Source organism: Panthera uncia (assembly GCF_023721935.1).
Source record: "Panthera uncia isolate 11264 chromosome D3 unlocalized genomic scaffold, Puncia_PCG_1.0 HiC_scaffold_8, whole genome shotgun sequence".
NCBI lineage: Eukaryota > Metazoa > Chordata > Mammalia > Carnivora > Felidae > Panthera > Panthera uncia.
The window spans coordinates 40,264,181-40,280,946 of record NW_026057586.1 but is presented as its reverse complement, the minus strand read 5'-3'; the positions used below and the strand labels follow the sequence as shown (position 1 = coordinate 40,280,946).

The 16,766-nt window shown below is 43.6% G+C and overlaps 1 protein-coding gene across 1 annotated transcript in view; it reads right to left on the bottom strand.

Moving 5' to 3' along the window:
- Positions 1–2,033: 2,033 nt before the first annotated feature.
- The window catches only part of TRAPPC8 (trafficking protein particle complex subunit 8), a 114,562-nt gene continuing 99,829 nt past the window's right edge, over positions 2,034–16,766 (bottom strand). The window contains exon 30 of the transcript XR_007455270.1: positions 2,034–2,455. The gene's annotated coding sequence lies outside the window, so the exon portion shown is untranslated. The remainder of the gene's footprint in view (positions 2,456–16,766) is intronic.

Genomic DNA, 16,766 nt, shown 5'->3' with positions numbered 1-16,766 from the left:
TGAGTTTTCATGATGTGGAACTGAAAGTTGGTTTCAGGGGTGCCTGGGTGGCTCAGTGGTTTAAGCGTCTGACTCTTGATTATGACTCAGGTCATGATTTCACGGCTGGTGAGTTTGAGCCCCGAGCTGGGCTCTGCACTGACGGTGTTGAGCCTGCTTAGGATTTTCTCTCTCCCTCTGTCTCTCTACCCACCCACCCCCACTCTCTCTCTCCCTCTAAAAACAAACTAAAAAAGAAAAGAAAAGAAAATTGGTTTCAGAAACAACTGCATTTCCTTAAAATTACTTTGCAACATGAAGATGAAAATCAAGCCCTCTCTCACACATGTGGGGGCCTGACGTTAATAGACGTCCACCCCAGCTTTCTTGCTTTTACAGAGCTTACCCTAAAAATTGCATGAGCATTTGACAAAACCCCCCAAAATAGAAAAACAAAAACACCCTTTCATTTTAGAACATCTCCTGGGCGTTTGATGAGCTTACGAGTGAGCATAACTAGATGCTTTGCTCTTGAATATAGTCCAAGGCAGAGTCTGAAAATAGCAAGTAGAACAAAGGGACATAACCTCCATTGCTTACTCTTTCATGACTCTATTGTGGGCTGGAGCCAACATTCTGGGTATTTTGCAGATAGGAGAAGGTGTATGGATTCATACTGACATATCTGTGAGAATCTGTTTGTCCTTGGGGGCATGGTGTGTGCGTGAAAGAAATATATTTCCTAGTTACCCACTGGAAGGTCTGGAAGGATGAGAGCTATATCAGTGTCTACCTAGCATAGAGACCACAGAGGGGACCTGATCTGAGGTGACAAAACCCACAACTGACAGTTCTGCAGGGCTGAGGGTTGCAGAGTATGCCTCGGCTTGTGTTGCTCAAATTCCAATTCCTCCACTCCATCCCATCACCGGTGCCCCTGAAGAGTGAATAGGTTGACTTGAGAAATCTGCTGATAATCAGGATTATCACATCCTGCAGTATGCTCTGGAGGGCAAGGCGAGGGTCAATTAGGGTGCCTGGCTGGCCCAGTCAGTAGAGCATGCAATTCTTGATCTCAGGATCATGAGTTCAAGCCCCGCATTGGATTAGAGTTTACATTTAAAAAAATACTTATAAGACACCTTGGTGGCTCAGTTGATTAAGTGTCCAGCTTCAGCTCATGATCTCATGGTTCGTGAGTTCAAGCTCTGCATCGGGCTCTGTGCTGACAGCTGCTTCAGATCCTCTGTCCCCCTCTCTCTCTGCCCTCTCCCTGCTCTCTCATGTACAAATGCACAGGCGCAATCTCAATCTCTCTCAAAAAAAATATATTAAAAAATTCTTATTACACTAAGAATTGACACTAATATAAAACTATCATAGCACAACAATCATAAAATCCAAATGTCACTCTACTTTCAAAGATTTAGACAAAATTAGCTGAAATCTACTTTCCCACAATTGTGAGAGGTCTAATGGTCTCCATGTGTTCCTGCAAATTCTCCAGGGCATATATTCTCATGGGCAATTCTGGCTCATGGTTCCTGTTCTTTCAGGACTTGTGAATCTCAAAGATATCTCCTGTGTGCCAGTCTACATGTCAAATTCAGCTTCTTGCCCCTGGTGTAGACACACACACACACACACACACACACACACACACAAACAGGGCATTCGTGTGTCTAAGAGTTTACTGACATTTGGAGTCGACAGAGGTATTGACAAGACAGTAATTCCAAAACCTAACAATTAAACAAAACTTGTTCTTAAAATTCCTCTCACTACCCAGGCACCTGGATGGCTCAGTCGGTTAAGTGTCTGACTTCAGCTCAGGTCATGATCTCACAGTTCATGAATTCGAGCCCCACGTCAGGCTCTGTGCTGACAGCTCAGAGTCTGGAGCCTGCTACAGATTCTGTCTCTCTCTCTCTCTCTCTCTCTTTCCACCCCTCTCCCACTTGTGCTCTCTCTCTCTCTCTCTCTCTCTCTCTCTCTCTCAAAAGTAAATAAACATTAAAAAAAATTTTTTTTAAATCCTTTTGCTACCTTGACCTGTTGTTCACCTGCCTCATTCTTCCGCCATTCTCTCTTCAGAGGAGGCATCCTTCCTCAGATAATCCACACTTTATTTAAAACAAGTAAACTCTCCCATGCTCTTTGATGGCATCAAAGGGAAGAAAATAGTCCCCAAACTAGGAAATGGAAGAACTGTGTATTCTGCATCTTTGTTTGGCTCCTGGATGAAGAAAATCATTACGGGCAATAGCCTGTTTAACATTCAACTGCATTCCTCAGTGCCCCACATCCGTCCGCTCTCTGGCTGACCCCAGTTCACCTTTTCAGGTGGATTGGACTAACCAGCACCTCTGGTGGGGGTGACATTTTGTTATTCCAGGGATTAGCAGCACAGATGTATCTTCCTCATTTGCTTGGAGATGGCTTTTCTTTCTTGTCTGGCAGGCAGCATATCTGGCATCTGGAAACACATTGTCACAGACATTTTGGGGAACCACTGACAGGGTCATGATGTGAAATAAAACTGCAAACTATTTTTCACTTGAAAAAACATTAGCTCCTTGTGTATTCATTCTCTTTCCCATCTATTTAATACCTCTATTTCCATTTTCTCTCTCTCTCGCTCTCTCTCTTTTGAACTTTACTGGCTCCTTTGCCCCTAGCAAGTTTATGAATTTTGACATAAACTCAGGATTAGATTTGTCTAGGAAATTTTGTTTCATCACCAGTTTTTTCTAAATGAATGACCAAAAGGCACCAGAAAAGATGCTGGATGTCATTATTTATGAAGGAGATACAACTGAAATCCATGGTGAGTCACTACACCACACCAATCAGAATGGCTAAATTTAAAAAACTGACCATACTAAGTGTTGGTGAGGATGTGGAGAAACTGGACCTTTCATCCACTGCTGGTGGCAATATAAAATGGTGCAGATACTTTGGAAGACCCTTTGGTAGTTTCTTAAGTGGTTAAACTTACAGTATTATGTGATCCAGCCACTCTCCTCCTAGGCATTTTACCGAAAGAAATGAAAACATATGCCCATAGAAAGACTCATACACAAAAGTTCATAGCTAATTAGATATGTGCATTATAATAGCCAAAATCCGGAAAGGACTTAAATGTCCATCTACAGGTAAATGGGTAAACTATAGTATATCCAAAAATCAGAATACTATTCAGCAATAAGAAGAAATGCACTATTGATACAGATGACAACATGGATGAATCTCAATATAATTCTGCTGAGTGAAAGAAGCCGGACAAAAAAGAACACATACTTATGATTCCATGTGTATAAAAGTATAAGAATGCAGGGGTGCCTGAGTGACTCAGTCAGTTCAGGCCATGATCTCAGGGGCCCGTGAGTTCAAACCCTGTGTCAGGCTCTGTCCTGCCGGCTCAGAGCCTGGAGCCTGCTTCGGATTCTGTGTCTCCATCTCTCTCTGCCCCTTCCCTGCTCATGCTCTGTCTCTCTTTCAAAAATAAATAAACGTTTAAAAAAATAATAAAGTTTTAAAAAATTATAGGAAATGCAAACTAGTTATGATGACAGAAAGCAGATCAGTGGTTGTCTTGGGGATGGATGGGTTGAGGAGGAACAGAAAGGAGAATTGACAAAGGGGCCTGGGGAAATCTTGGTGGAAGGGGGAAAAGATATGTTCATTATCTTGATTCTGGTGATAGTTTCATGGCTTCTGTAGACATATGTCAGAGTCAAAAATTTATCAATTGTACACTTTAAACATAAACTTCTTTTTAAGTTTATTTTGAGAAAGACAGAGAGCAGGGAAGGGGCAGGGAGAGAGAGAATCCCAATCAGACTCTGTGCTGTCAGCACTGAGCCCAACAGAAGGGCTCACTCTCACAAACTGTGGAATCATGGCCTGAGCTGAAATCGAGAGTCCGAAGCTCAACTGACTGAGTCACCCAGGTGCCTCTAAACATAAACTTTTCAGGTATGAACAGGTGTTGGGCTCTGTAAGAGTTCTCAGGAAGTTTAGAAACTAACACTTGTTATCAGTTGAATTGTGTCTGCTCCATTCATATGTTGAAATCTTAACCCCAGTAACTCAGAAAGTCAGCTTTGTAGATAGGGTCTTTACAGAGGTAATCAAGTTAAAATGATGTCATTAGGTTGGCCTCTAATTCAGTACGGCTAGTGTCTTTATAAAAAGGAGAAATTTGGGGGCGGCTGGGTGGCTCAGTCGGTTAAGCGTCCGACTTCAGCTCAGGTCACAATCTCACGGACCGTGAGTTCGAGCCCCGCGTTGGGCTCTGGGCTGATGGCTCAGAGTCTGGAGCCTGCTTCCGATTCTGTGTCTCCCTCTCTCTCTGCCCCTCCCCCGTTCATGCTCTGTCTCTCTCTGTCTCAAAAATAAACGTTAAAAAAAATTTTTTTTAAAGGGAGAAATTTGAAGTCAGCTAGATACACACACACACACACACACACACACACACACACACACGGAGAGGCCATGTGACATGAAGACAGCCATCTACAAACCAAGGAGGAAAGCCAAAAACAGATTCTTCTCACAGCCCTCAGAAAGAACTAACCTTGCCAACGCCTCGATTTCAGATTACTAGCCTCCAGAATTGTGAGACAACAGATTTTAGTTTTTGAGCCACATTGTTCGTGATCCTTTATTCCAGCAGCCCTAGCATACAAGTACAACACTATTGTGTGATAGAGAGACAACATTCTCACCTGGAACTTATGACCAGTAACGGCGTTTTTTAAAGAATCTGTGAGGAAAATATCACTTGGACCAACTAATTGTAACAAAAAAGAATATATTTGGCCTACGGAGATTAACAGCACCTCAACTAAGTCATAAGGCAAAGGTCAGCGAAGAGTAGCTGATCCTCTGGGTCTTGTTGGTAGCTTCTCAAGACGCTACCAGGGAAAGAGGCACTGGAAAAGAGAGAAGGAAGAGCACCAGCGGACAGAACTTTGACTTATAAAGAAACTTTTTTTAAAAAGTTATTTTTTAACAATGTGAGTGCGTTAGATAGATAATGCTAGTGAAGTTTTTTTCAGGGGGTTATTTTTTTTTAAGTCTGTTTATTTTAGTAATCTCCACACCCAGTGTGGGGCTCAAACTCAAGATCCTGAGAGCAAGAATCGTATGTTCTTTCAAATGAGCCAGCCAGGATCCCCAGTATTAGCTAAGTATTTTTTTAATGTTTATTTAGTTTTGAGAGAGAGAGAGAGAGACATAGAGTGTGAGTGGGGGAGGCGCAGAGAGAGAGGGAGACAGGGGATCTGAAGCCGGCTCTATACTGTCAGCACAGAGCCCAACGCGGGGCTCAAACTCACAAACTGTGAGATCATGATCTGAGCCGAAGTTGGACACTTAACTGACTGAGCCACCCAGGCACCCCTGATAGCTAAGTTTTAATTTGATTTGTTCTCTGTATCTCATATAACATTATATTACTTGTTTATAAATACTGTAATGTATATTAATGTAAAAAAGTGTAAAGTAAATTGAAATTAAAATTACAACTAATTAAAAATTACTGATTATCAAAGGCCAAATTGCATTGTATTTCTAACACAAGAACAGTCAAAGAAATAAAAACAAAAATTTTAACTTACAAAAAAGGCTTTTCTATCCATTAGTATTACTCTTTAATATTTAAAATAATTAGCCCAAATAGATAAAATTATTAAAATAAAAAAACTCAACACAGATGACAATAGTAAATCATAAATGGAGAGCTTCATGACAGCTGGCTTTTTTTTTTTAAGTTTATTTTATTTATTTTGAGAGGAGGGGAGGGGCAGAGAGAGAGAGGGAGTGAGAGAAGGAAGCCCAAGCAGGCTCCGTGCTCTCAGCACAGGGCTCCATCCTACAACCCTGGGATCATGACCTGAGCTGAAATCAAGAGCTGGAACCTTAACCGCATGAGCCACCCAGGTGCCCCTGGCAGCTGGCTTTTGAGACAAATGTTCTCTGCGTGTTTATTCCACTTTCAGTGGTACCAGGGAGCTATCTGAATGCTAAGCACGGCTCTCTTTGACACGAGAAATTCAGCCTCATGGCAGTCTCAACACCAGAAAATCTATCAGGTAGTTCAAAACAATAGCCATTAAATTTATGAGACACTTAATGTAACATCTTTACAATACACTTCTATGAATCTCATCTTCTTTGTTTCAGTCAATGACTTTTGTTTGGAAAATAAAACAGAATATCTCAAAGTACCTGCCACTTCCTCGCACCCCTGGCTTATATCTGTTCTTGAATTATGGCTCTGAAAGGGAACAAATAAAACCCGGAAACATCCAAACCCTTCTCTAATCAGGTGGCCACTTAGTCACTCCCCACACTCATAAGGATATTCAAAAATAAAAGAAAGTGAAATTTTCTAATCTTGCGTTTTCTCTGGTCATTCCCAGAAGCTAGTGTGGTTTGGACACAGGCTAGGTTTTTCAAGAAGTCTGAATGCATTAAGATTTGATGAATCCCAGGAAAGAGTCATACCCAAATTTTCTCCTACATGGGTCTGCTATTGATGAATTAATTTTCCACTACTAAAGAAAAACTATTTTGGCTAAAACAATGCCCTTTTTGGGGCGCCCTGGGTGGCTCAGTCGGTTGGGTGTCCGACTTCAGCTCAGGTCATGATCTCACAGTCCGTGAGTTCGAGCCCTCTGTCAGGCTCTGTGCTGCCAGCTCAGAGCCTGGAGCCATCTTCGGATTCTGTGTCTCCCTCTCTCTCTACCCCTCCCCTGCTCATGCTCTGTCTCTGTCTCAAAAATAAAAACATTTTAAAAAATTAAAAAAAAAATGCCCTTTTTAAAATGTAAAACAAAACACCCAAGAAGACTAACTAAACGAAGATCCGTATTTAATGCCTTAGTTGATCATTGATGGCTGACAGAAGACATTGATTGGATGGAAGGACAAATGATATTTTATATCTGGCCAAAGCAGGGTTTCTCAACGTCCCAACTATTGACATTGGAGTTGGATGATTCTTTGTAGTAAGGAGTGGGGAGCGAGCTGTCCTCTGCACGATAAAATGTTTAAAAGCATACCTGGCCTCTAACCACTAAATGCTTGCAGCAATCCCACCCGTCCCCCCAAAACCAGCTGTGACAACTAGAAATGTCTCCAGACATTGTTAAATGTCTCCTGAGGCCCACTGGACTACAGTTTCATTTATAGTAAAGCCACTAACACGTGCAACAACATGGACATATCTCAAAAACATTATGACAAAAGCCTTGCATGAAAGAGCACATACTGTGTGATTCCATTTATATGACATTCTAGAACAGGCCAAAGTAGTCTATTTGGGGGGAGGGGCGCAACAGTGGTCGCCTAGGGAGGGGACACAGGGGTTGATGGGACGCCACATGGAGTGGTGGTAATATTCTATATCTTGATCAAAATTTGGGTTCTGTGAATATATGCATTTGCCAAAAATCAGCAAATGTACACATAACATTTGTGCATTTCATTTTACTTTCAGGAAAAATAAACTAAAAAAAAATTGAACGTATGTATACGGAAGTATTTAGGGCAAAGTATTCTAAAGTCTTCAATGTACTCTGAAATGCTCAAAAATAAATAAATTAATTAAATGACTTGATGGACGAATAGAGGATGCACAGAGAGATGCGCCGTAAAGGAAAACGCTTACGGTAGTGTAGGTGGTGGTATTTGGTGCTCATTGTAAAATTCTTTCAGCTTTTCCAAACGTTTTTTTTTTTTTTTTTTTGTAGTAAGATATTAGGGAAAAAATTACATGGCTGGCTAGTGGTGTCATATCCAGAGCCAACAGCTTCATAAACATTTGTGCTGATATAGCCAGGCCTCTGTTCCCTCACCTCACCTGGGTCTCCATCAAATATCACCTTATCAGAGCTGTCTCTGACCCCTTCCTGTAAAATAATGCACCCCCTCTCAAGTCCCTAACACTGTCTTCTGCATTATTTTTCTTTATAGTTCATATTATAACCTGACATACATTTCCTAATTGTTCATCTCCTTCCACTAGAACGTAGGCTCTATTTGATCGGATTCATTGTTTTATACACTACTCACTCCCAGAACAATGTCTGGCACATAGTAGCAGCTAATAAATTTGTGTTGGATGAAAAAAGTGCCTCAAGAATCAAGTGAATTCCTTATGTGCAAAGTGCTAGGCCAGGCAAATAAAGTAAGCTTGGATATAATCTCTGTTCTCAAGGGACCTTGTGTCTACTTTAGTTGTCACAGGACAGTAATACATAAGACAATAACAATGCATAGTAGCATATGGTAAGTGCCAAGGAGAGCTAAACAACAAAGCAGAAAAGGCCTCATGGAAGAGATGAGATTTGAGCTTTGTGTCAAAGGAACAGTAATGACTACTTGGCTCCCTTGGAAGTGGTGCTTGTCACTGTATATGGATACATTGGGATGCCACTTCTCAGGGCTGGGTGATACATCAGCTATCGTGAGCTTACTCAACTGGACGGGTGCTGACACAATTGGGCTCTGGGGACTTCCAAAGCTGGAAAGAGCCAATGAGAGGAAGAATTTGAAGGCAGGGAAAAACTGAGAGAAGCAGGTCTCAGAGGAAGGAATATGACTTACAGCTCAGGTGGAAGAATTTACCTGGGACAAGAGAAAAAGCATCTCTCGGGGCACCTGGGTGGCTCAGTTGGTTAAGTGTCCGACCTCGGCTCAGGTCATGATCTTGCACTCGGTGAGTTCGAACCCCACATGGGGCTCTATGCTGATAGCTCAGAGCCTGGAGCCTGCTTCAGATTCTCTCTCTCTCTCTCTCTCTCTCTCTCTCTCTCTGTGTGTCCCTCCCCTACTCATGCTCTGTCACTCTCTGTCTCTCAAAAATAAATAAATAAACTTGAAAAAAAAAAAAGAAAAGAAAAAAGCATTTCTCTCTCTGAGCCTAGAGAGAAAGATTAGGATTAAGTATGTGGAAGACAAGAACACAATGCCATTTATGCCTTCACTTTCTCTCTGAAAGGGTAAGGACCTTGGTGAAAGCCTAAGCATCCTGGAAGCAATATCACAGAGTGGCTCAGAGGTTCTGCAGACAGGATGCTTGCCTTCTGTCTAGTATCTAGGTCTAGTACTTAGTAGCTGTGGAAACCATAAGCAGGTTCTATAACTTCTCTGTGCCTTAATCTCCATCTATTCAATGGAGGGCAGAGATGAATAATAGTATCTACCTCACAGGGGTGTTAGGAGAATTAGATTTAAGTGAACTAATACATGAGATGTGTGGGGAATGGGGAATGTGCGTTCATATTTGGAGGCCTAAGAAGAACAAGGTAGTTTGTCAGAGCTGCTGCAAGAAACCAGACAGAGAGGAAGGTCAGATAGATTTCCACTGATGCCCAAATGAGCTGGCCGACTAAGGATTGATTGTTGTACTAAAGACTTTTAAATTGTTTCCTAGAAGCCTCCTGGTGTTGGAGAAGAAAACTGGACTTTAGTAGAACATTTTTAAGGTTGAGGGCCTACAAAGTGAGTCGGGTGGAACCAGTGTAGGTCTACAAGCTGAGAATTCTGGGAAGAGAATAGTTCAGTGGGTTGGTGTGAGCACACAGGTCGAATGGGGGAGCTTGTAAAGATGTGAGTTCAGGGTGCTGAGCCCCACACCCACTGAAGTCACCCAGGGTGACAGCAGGAAGAAGAGGGAGAGGAATCCAGGGGTGAGAGTCAACCTGTGGAGGGCCATTCATGATAGTCAATAGCAACAATAAGGAAAGTATGGGGAGGTGATGAGGTTGGTGGAGAGGGGTCAATAGAAAAGTCACCTGGGGAGAGCAGTTGGATCTTTGGGCCTCACAGAGCGGTAGTGTTGGGATCAGGGGAGAAAGGAGGGAGGATATTGTGGACTGAACTCTGTCCCCCCAAATTTGCATTGAAGCCCTAACACCCAAGGTGACCTCTGGAGATAGGGCTTTTAAAAAGGTAATTAAGGTTAAATGAGGTTATACGGATGGGGCCCTAACCCAAAATGACTTGCATCCTTACGAGAAGAGGAAGAGATGCCAGTGATGGGTGGACAGAGAAAAGTCCACATGAGGACACAGCAAGAAAAGCGCCCTCTGCAAGCCAAGGAACGCAGCCTCAGGAAAAACCAAACTTGATAAAACCTTGACCTTAGACTCCCCTTTAGAAGATAAATTTCTGGGGGCACCAGAATTAAGTGTCTGACTCTTGATTTCGGCTCGGGTCATGAGTTTGAGCCCCACATCGGGCTCTGTGCTAAGAGCATGGAGCCTGCTTGAGATTCCTTCTCTCCTGCTCTTCCCGTCCCCCCTCCCACTCGCTCTCTCTCAAAAATAAATAAACTTAAAATTTTTCTTTTAGAATATAAATTTCTGTTTATTGTGAGAAAACACATTCCTATCGTTGACTCCACCCCGTCTGTGGGACTCTACCGCAGCTCTAGCAAACTACTGCAGAGACTATAGCCTAAGACCTCACCCTCAGCTCTGCAGGCCCCCGAATCTGATGTTGTTCTTGGGAGCACTAGGTAATCATTTAAGGACTAACGGACATGTGCCAAACTCCCAGAAGGTTGCTTTGTGGACAGGAAGAGTCATACTGATTAACGAAGCAAAACAAAGCTTGCTGAACCACTGAACGACTGGCCGCTGCCAGTATATTCTCTCCTGCTGGCAACTGTTTGGGAAGCTGAATCCTTATTTGAAGGCCACTTGGCGAGCATAGTTTTAAAAGAAAAGGAAGTGGGGAATATTTAAAGAATTGCTGTAATTCACGTCGCCAGTGGCACACGCCCCACAGCGAGCTTACGTCCCCTTTGTCCATTCGACTTACTGGGACGCTATCACCCACGGGCCTATTTCCTTCCAAGGGCCTTCCGCCTCTTTCCAGCCTTTCCGAGGACATGCCTCAGGAGAAGCGTAGCACAGGTCCCTGTTTCTTCCAGTGAGCCTTGCAACCTAGCCCTCTGTTGGGGTCAGCTGTCCCCATGATGACCACTCTGATGCTCCTGCCTTGTCCTCACCTGGAGTGTGCTGAGGCCACTAATTGCCCAGAGGACAGCTGAGACCAGACGGTGGCTTTTATTCCTTTTTAGTAAGGTAGGAGTCAGAAAATGGGACAACTTCTGTGCAACTGCTATTAACCTACCCCGAGAAGTCCTGAGCAGACTGCAACACACCGCCATGCAGAGGGACGCGCTCCACCCCCCGGTGGGGACCCCGGGCACCCCTAGGCACCTCACGAGTCCAGACCCAACCGCCCCAGAGGATGTCCCCGAATCCATCCCGTCCTACCTCTGGATGACTGACAGAAGAAATATGTACCGTCTTTGTGGGGAAAGCCCCGCGCACTACAATGTGGTGTGGGCTCCATGACTCAGAACAGCAATCAAACAGACAAGTTTGACAAAGTCCAAAACCCACCTTTCTTCCCGAAGTCCCGCCTCTGACAATGCCATATATATGGCCATGACTGTGAAACAGCCCCTAATGCATTTTAAGGAGATACATATTGCCCTCTGAGTGTTAAACCAGTAAACCACAACATAGCAGATGTGATTCATTCAAGAGTTCTGTTAGAGGTTGTGCTTCCTCCCAGGCTGGAAGACAAGCAGGAGGCAACTGACGATTGGCTGGAAACAAAAGGAAACCAACGTTCTCACTACCGTGGATGCACGGAAGGCAGAACAGGTGAGCAGACGATGCTGTCTGCGTGGAAAGGAAGAAATGGGGATCGGTGATGAGAAGGGTTGCTTCAGGGCTCAGGCGGGAAGAAGAAACATTGGCTCTGAGGGACTCAGTCATCAGAAAGTACTTTTCTGGAAGCTACGGCTTACAGAATATCCGGGATGCAGGCTGGAAAAAACAAGAAGGGATTGCAGAGGAAAGCAGTCTCCCCAATTCTAGGTGGGACGCCCTCTTCCGCCTGTGACTCCTGTTAAGTTAGACAAGGAGGCCCCTGGACTGAGGTGGCTCTGATGGCCGACCGCCTGTGAGCAAACCAAAATGGAACCCTGTGAATGCCTCAGAGTTACAAAATCAGATCACTAGGGACAGCCAATCCCAATGTGAGCTCTGAGCAGTAGCATTCAAATAATCCCGTCCCTTTGCTTCCTTTCCCTTGGCTCCTGTCAGTGGACCGCTCCTACCACTCCCAGTGCAGCACTACCTGATTCCAATCAGTTTTGCTCAAATTTAAGTTCTTAAAATGTTTAATGTGCCTCAATTTATCTGTAACGTTCTTGAGACCTCATACTTATTTGCCTTCTGCTTTACAGCTCACAGAGGATTTCATTTGCGGCTTCTCTGTTGCCATTCCCTGTGAGGGCGGCAGAGATGGCCCTGGACCCTTCTTGGGGCCCCTAGTGCCAGAACTGGTGGGAAAACCAGTTAGGACCTTTGGTCCAAAATCGATGCTTGTCTCACCAGATCTGCCCTTTCTTCTCAAGCTTCGGCTTGTCGTCTCTCTTTCCTGCTTGCTTCTGGATCCTTCCCCTTGCATTCCTTCCAGTTGGGCTCAGTTCTTCCTGGTGCTGTGCCTGGATCATTGTGGGGAATACACAGCAACCTCACAATGTTGTTCTCTCCCTTCACCCTTTGTGATACAAGCACTCTTGGTCTTGGGGCTTTTTCATTTCAGGCAATAACTGAACTACAGAATTACAGCACCTGTTTCTTGCCTCTTTGGTTGTTGTTGTTGTTATAAACGATTGTATAAAATAGTTTAGGTAACAATATAACATTTCAAAATAATATGAAGTACATGATTGTCCCTGTTTCCACTTTATTTTATTAATTGAAGTGTAGTTGATGCACAGTGTCATGTTAGTTTCAGGTGTACAACACGTTTCTTTCCTCTTTTAGCCAAAGAGTCTTCAGGAGAGATAACACTGTAAGCTGGGGCGCAGGAGTGCCTGAGCCCCTGACCCCGGGGGTCCCAAACAGACCAGATTCGGCCACTCACCTCTGACAAAAGCCAAAAGCAGAGAAAGGAATTTTGGAAAATAAGAAAGGAACTCATTTCAGTGAGGCCAATACCAGGAAGACAGCAGACTAGCACCTCAAAGACTCACTCCAAAGTGCCAAAAATACTTCCAGGGTTCTATAAGGAAAATGTGGGGCAAAGGTAGGTGGGTACGTGCAGGTGGGAAGTGAAGGTCAAATCGATCCTGGTCTTGGATTCAATCATGGCGGGGTCCTGGGCTCCCGGCAGTCCTGACTGCTGAGGGGGCTGTTTCAGTTCCCACCAGGGGATGCTTTCCCCTCAGCGTCTTTCACCTGAGCCAAGAGACAAGCTGGAAAGAAGAACCCCACTGGAAAGCTTGAGGTCAAAATGGAGGCAACCAAAGTTCTCTTTCAACACTAAACCAGTCCAGGTCTTAGGGAGAGAAGAAGGAGAAAGAGGAATCACAGCCATTGGTCATGATCCATTGAGCAATGAGGAGACAATGGATCCACTTTCTCGGCAAACACGCATTGTAGTTCATAAGATGTAAAATAGGTAGGAAATGGACTATGCTTTTCAAAGATGATTTTCCTTGCTTTTTTCTTGGGTCTCCTTGACCATGTAACTTAAGGGGGAAAAAAACCATCAAAGTTCAGAAGAAAGATACTGGATCCTGAGAAACTTAACAGAAGACCATGGGGGAAGGGAAGGAAAAAAAAAGTTAGAGAGGGAGGGAGCCAAACCATAAGAGACTCTTAAAAACTGAGAATAAACTGAGGGTTGATGGGGGGTGGGAGGGAGGGGTGGGTGGGTGATGGGTATTGAGGTGGGCACCTGTTGGGATGAGCACTGGGTGTTGTATGGAAACCAATTTGACAATAAATTTCATGAAAAAAAAAAAAAAAAAGAAGAAGAAGAAGAAGAAGAAGAAGAAGAAGAAGAAAGATACTGAGAGGAGGAGAGCAAACCAGCATGTGAAATGGACATCATTTCCATCAGAAATCAGCTGCTAGTCTTTGCTGTTCAGCAAAATTTGTCAGCCTGGTGGAACAAGGACAGCCTGGGTCTGAATCTGGTGAATTGTGCTGAAAGAAAACATGACGCATTCATCTTCCCTTCTTTTGGGTCTGAAACAGGTTTTGACATTATTTATGCGAGGAAGACCGGCATTTGATGGCTCTGTATTTGCATAATGACTACCCTTTTGTAGCTTCTGCTGTCCCAGCTAATTGCTTTAGAATATTTCTGCCACATCTGTTGGGTTTTACCGCTTCCTAATAGGATCAAAATCCTCAATCTCAGCCAAATCCACATGACTTAAATAAATTTTGAAACATGGGGTTTTAGGAAACATCCAGAATTCCCATGATTTGCCTGGGGACATATGTGATGTTCTACCAGAAAGAAGGGAACAATCCAGAAAAGACACATAGTCATAAAAAACATTCTGAGTTTCTATGCCCTCTGTACATCTCTGGGATGAGCTTTCGAACACAGTTTTGTTCCCTGGTGCTAGAAGCATCTTTCTATAGATAGAAGCTAAAAATCTGCATGCCACAATGGTCTCAAACATGTCCAGGTAACCCTGACAGCTGTCCCAGACTACTGGGAGGAAGGGTTTTGATAACTACAAGAAAATTCAAATTCTGGACTAATCATGGTCTTTTCCATTTGCCATTTTGCTCTGTCCCTGGAGCAGTGTGTGCACAGAGCCCTAAGCCCCACATAGACTGGGTTAGTGCTATTCCATGACCAGTCAATTTCCCCATTAGGTGGAACTGGGGCTTGTCTCAGGAACCGACAGGAAAAAAATTGTATCTTTTCTATCATATTATTCCATTCCAGAAAAAAATGAAAGAACTAAAAATACTATAAAATATGAGAGTTGTGATATTTCCATTATAAATAAGCGACTAAAGGTAAAGCTACTTTAGCTGCAAGAATTTAAATTCTCTATAATATCACACCATCTCACATGGGGGAAGAGTCACCTAAATATAGAACATTTTGTTTTTTGTTTTTTTTTTAAATTTTTTTTTAATGTTTATTTATTTTTGAGACTGAGAGAGACAGAGCACGAATGGGGGAGGGGCAGAGAGAGAGAGGGAGACACAGAAACGGAAGCAGGCTCCAGGCTCTGAGCCATCAGCCCAGAGCCCGATGCGGGGCTCGAACTCACGGACCGTGAGATCGTGACCTGAGCTGAAGTCGGAAGCTTAACCGACTGAGCCACCCAGGCGCCCCTAAATATAGAACATTTTGAATGCATACAAAGCCAAAATAGGAAATAAGAAAAAGGAAATAGTAAGCTGTCAACTTCCCCAAATGGAAAAGTTTGTGTGAGCATTGGGAACCCCGGAATTGCATTATCTGTCATTTGAGAACATACAGTCTACAGAACAATGGCCTTCATCTGCAACGGATTTCTGATTATCATCAATCGAGCTGTGATACCAAGAAATAAACGGCTAACACAGATTTTATGATGTAACGTGAGAGGCTACAAATATCGTTTCCAAGGCTATCCATATTGCTAGTATCTTGGCTAGCAATCCTAATAATTCCTTGATATAACACTTCCTTTTTTCTTTAAGATTATATGCTATGGATTATTTTCCAGGTGGAGTACATTTTAGAAGTGTTTTACTACTCTTAACGTTACTTAAGAAAGCTTCTTACATGTTCAGTGGTATCTCCAAGGGACATAACGGCCTTCTGTTGGGAGACAGTTTTCCATGGGTCTCGTATTTCTGCAGGTCTTATGAGCATTAGGGGCCTTTTGTTTCAGACCATCTTCTCCAGAATAGCTGTATAGTGAACAGCCTTTGAAGCCTGCATTCAGGATAACAAAGCTAATGTCCCTGTCTGCAGTGAAGGTCAGGTGGGTTTGCTTAAAGCCCGTTACAAAAGATATAAATATTTTATGAACGGAAGTTTGAATCTAAGTTACCCCACAGTCAGTAAAAAACCCACTGAGACAAATCCATTGGTAAAGGCTGGACTTTGTTCAGCATCTGGGCAATTTTACTCTGTTTAGAAAACAGATTCTAGTTGGTGGTCTTGTTTTGCTTTAATTTTAATTTTTTTTAATGTTTATTTATTTTTGAGAAAGAGATAGAGGACAAGCAGGGGAGGTGCAGAGAGAGAGGGAGACACAGAATCTGAATCAGGCTCCAGGCTCTGAGCTGTCAGCACAGAGCCTGATGCCAGGCTCGAACCCACCAACTGTGTGATCGTGACCTGAGCTGAAGTCAGATGCTTAACCGACTGAGCCACCCAGATGCCCCTAATTGGTGTTCTTGTTACCAGCAAACCTTCAGTTAATTCTTGTTCCAGTGCTATAGCTTAGTATAGCTAAGGGCCAAGTAGCATGGAAGAAGCTGCAGCCAGAGAAGTGTGTTACTTGCCCAATGGCCAGAGGTGTCCCCAGAAGTGAGAGCAGCAGCTATCCAGACAAGCAAAGCCAGGATGGACTTAATAGTGGAATGAACCTGCTCAAAGACTAGACTTTAAAAAACTGAATATGGGGATGGCGCCTGGGTGGCTCAGTCGGTTAAGTGTCCAACTGTTGATGTTGGCTCAGGTAATGATCTTGCAGTTTGTGAGATTGACCCCCAAGTCAGGCTCTGTGCTGTTAATGAGGAGCCTGCTTGGGATTCTCTCTCTGTTTCTCTCTGTCTCTCTCTCTCTCTCTCTCTGCCCCTCCCTCTCTCTCTCTCAAAATAAATAAAACACATTTAGGGGTGCCTGGGTGACTCACTCGGTTGAGCGTCCAACATGGTCTCACTCATGGGTTCTAGCCCCACGTCGGGCTCTGCGGTGACAGCTCAGAGCCTGGA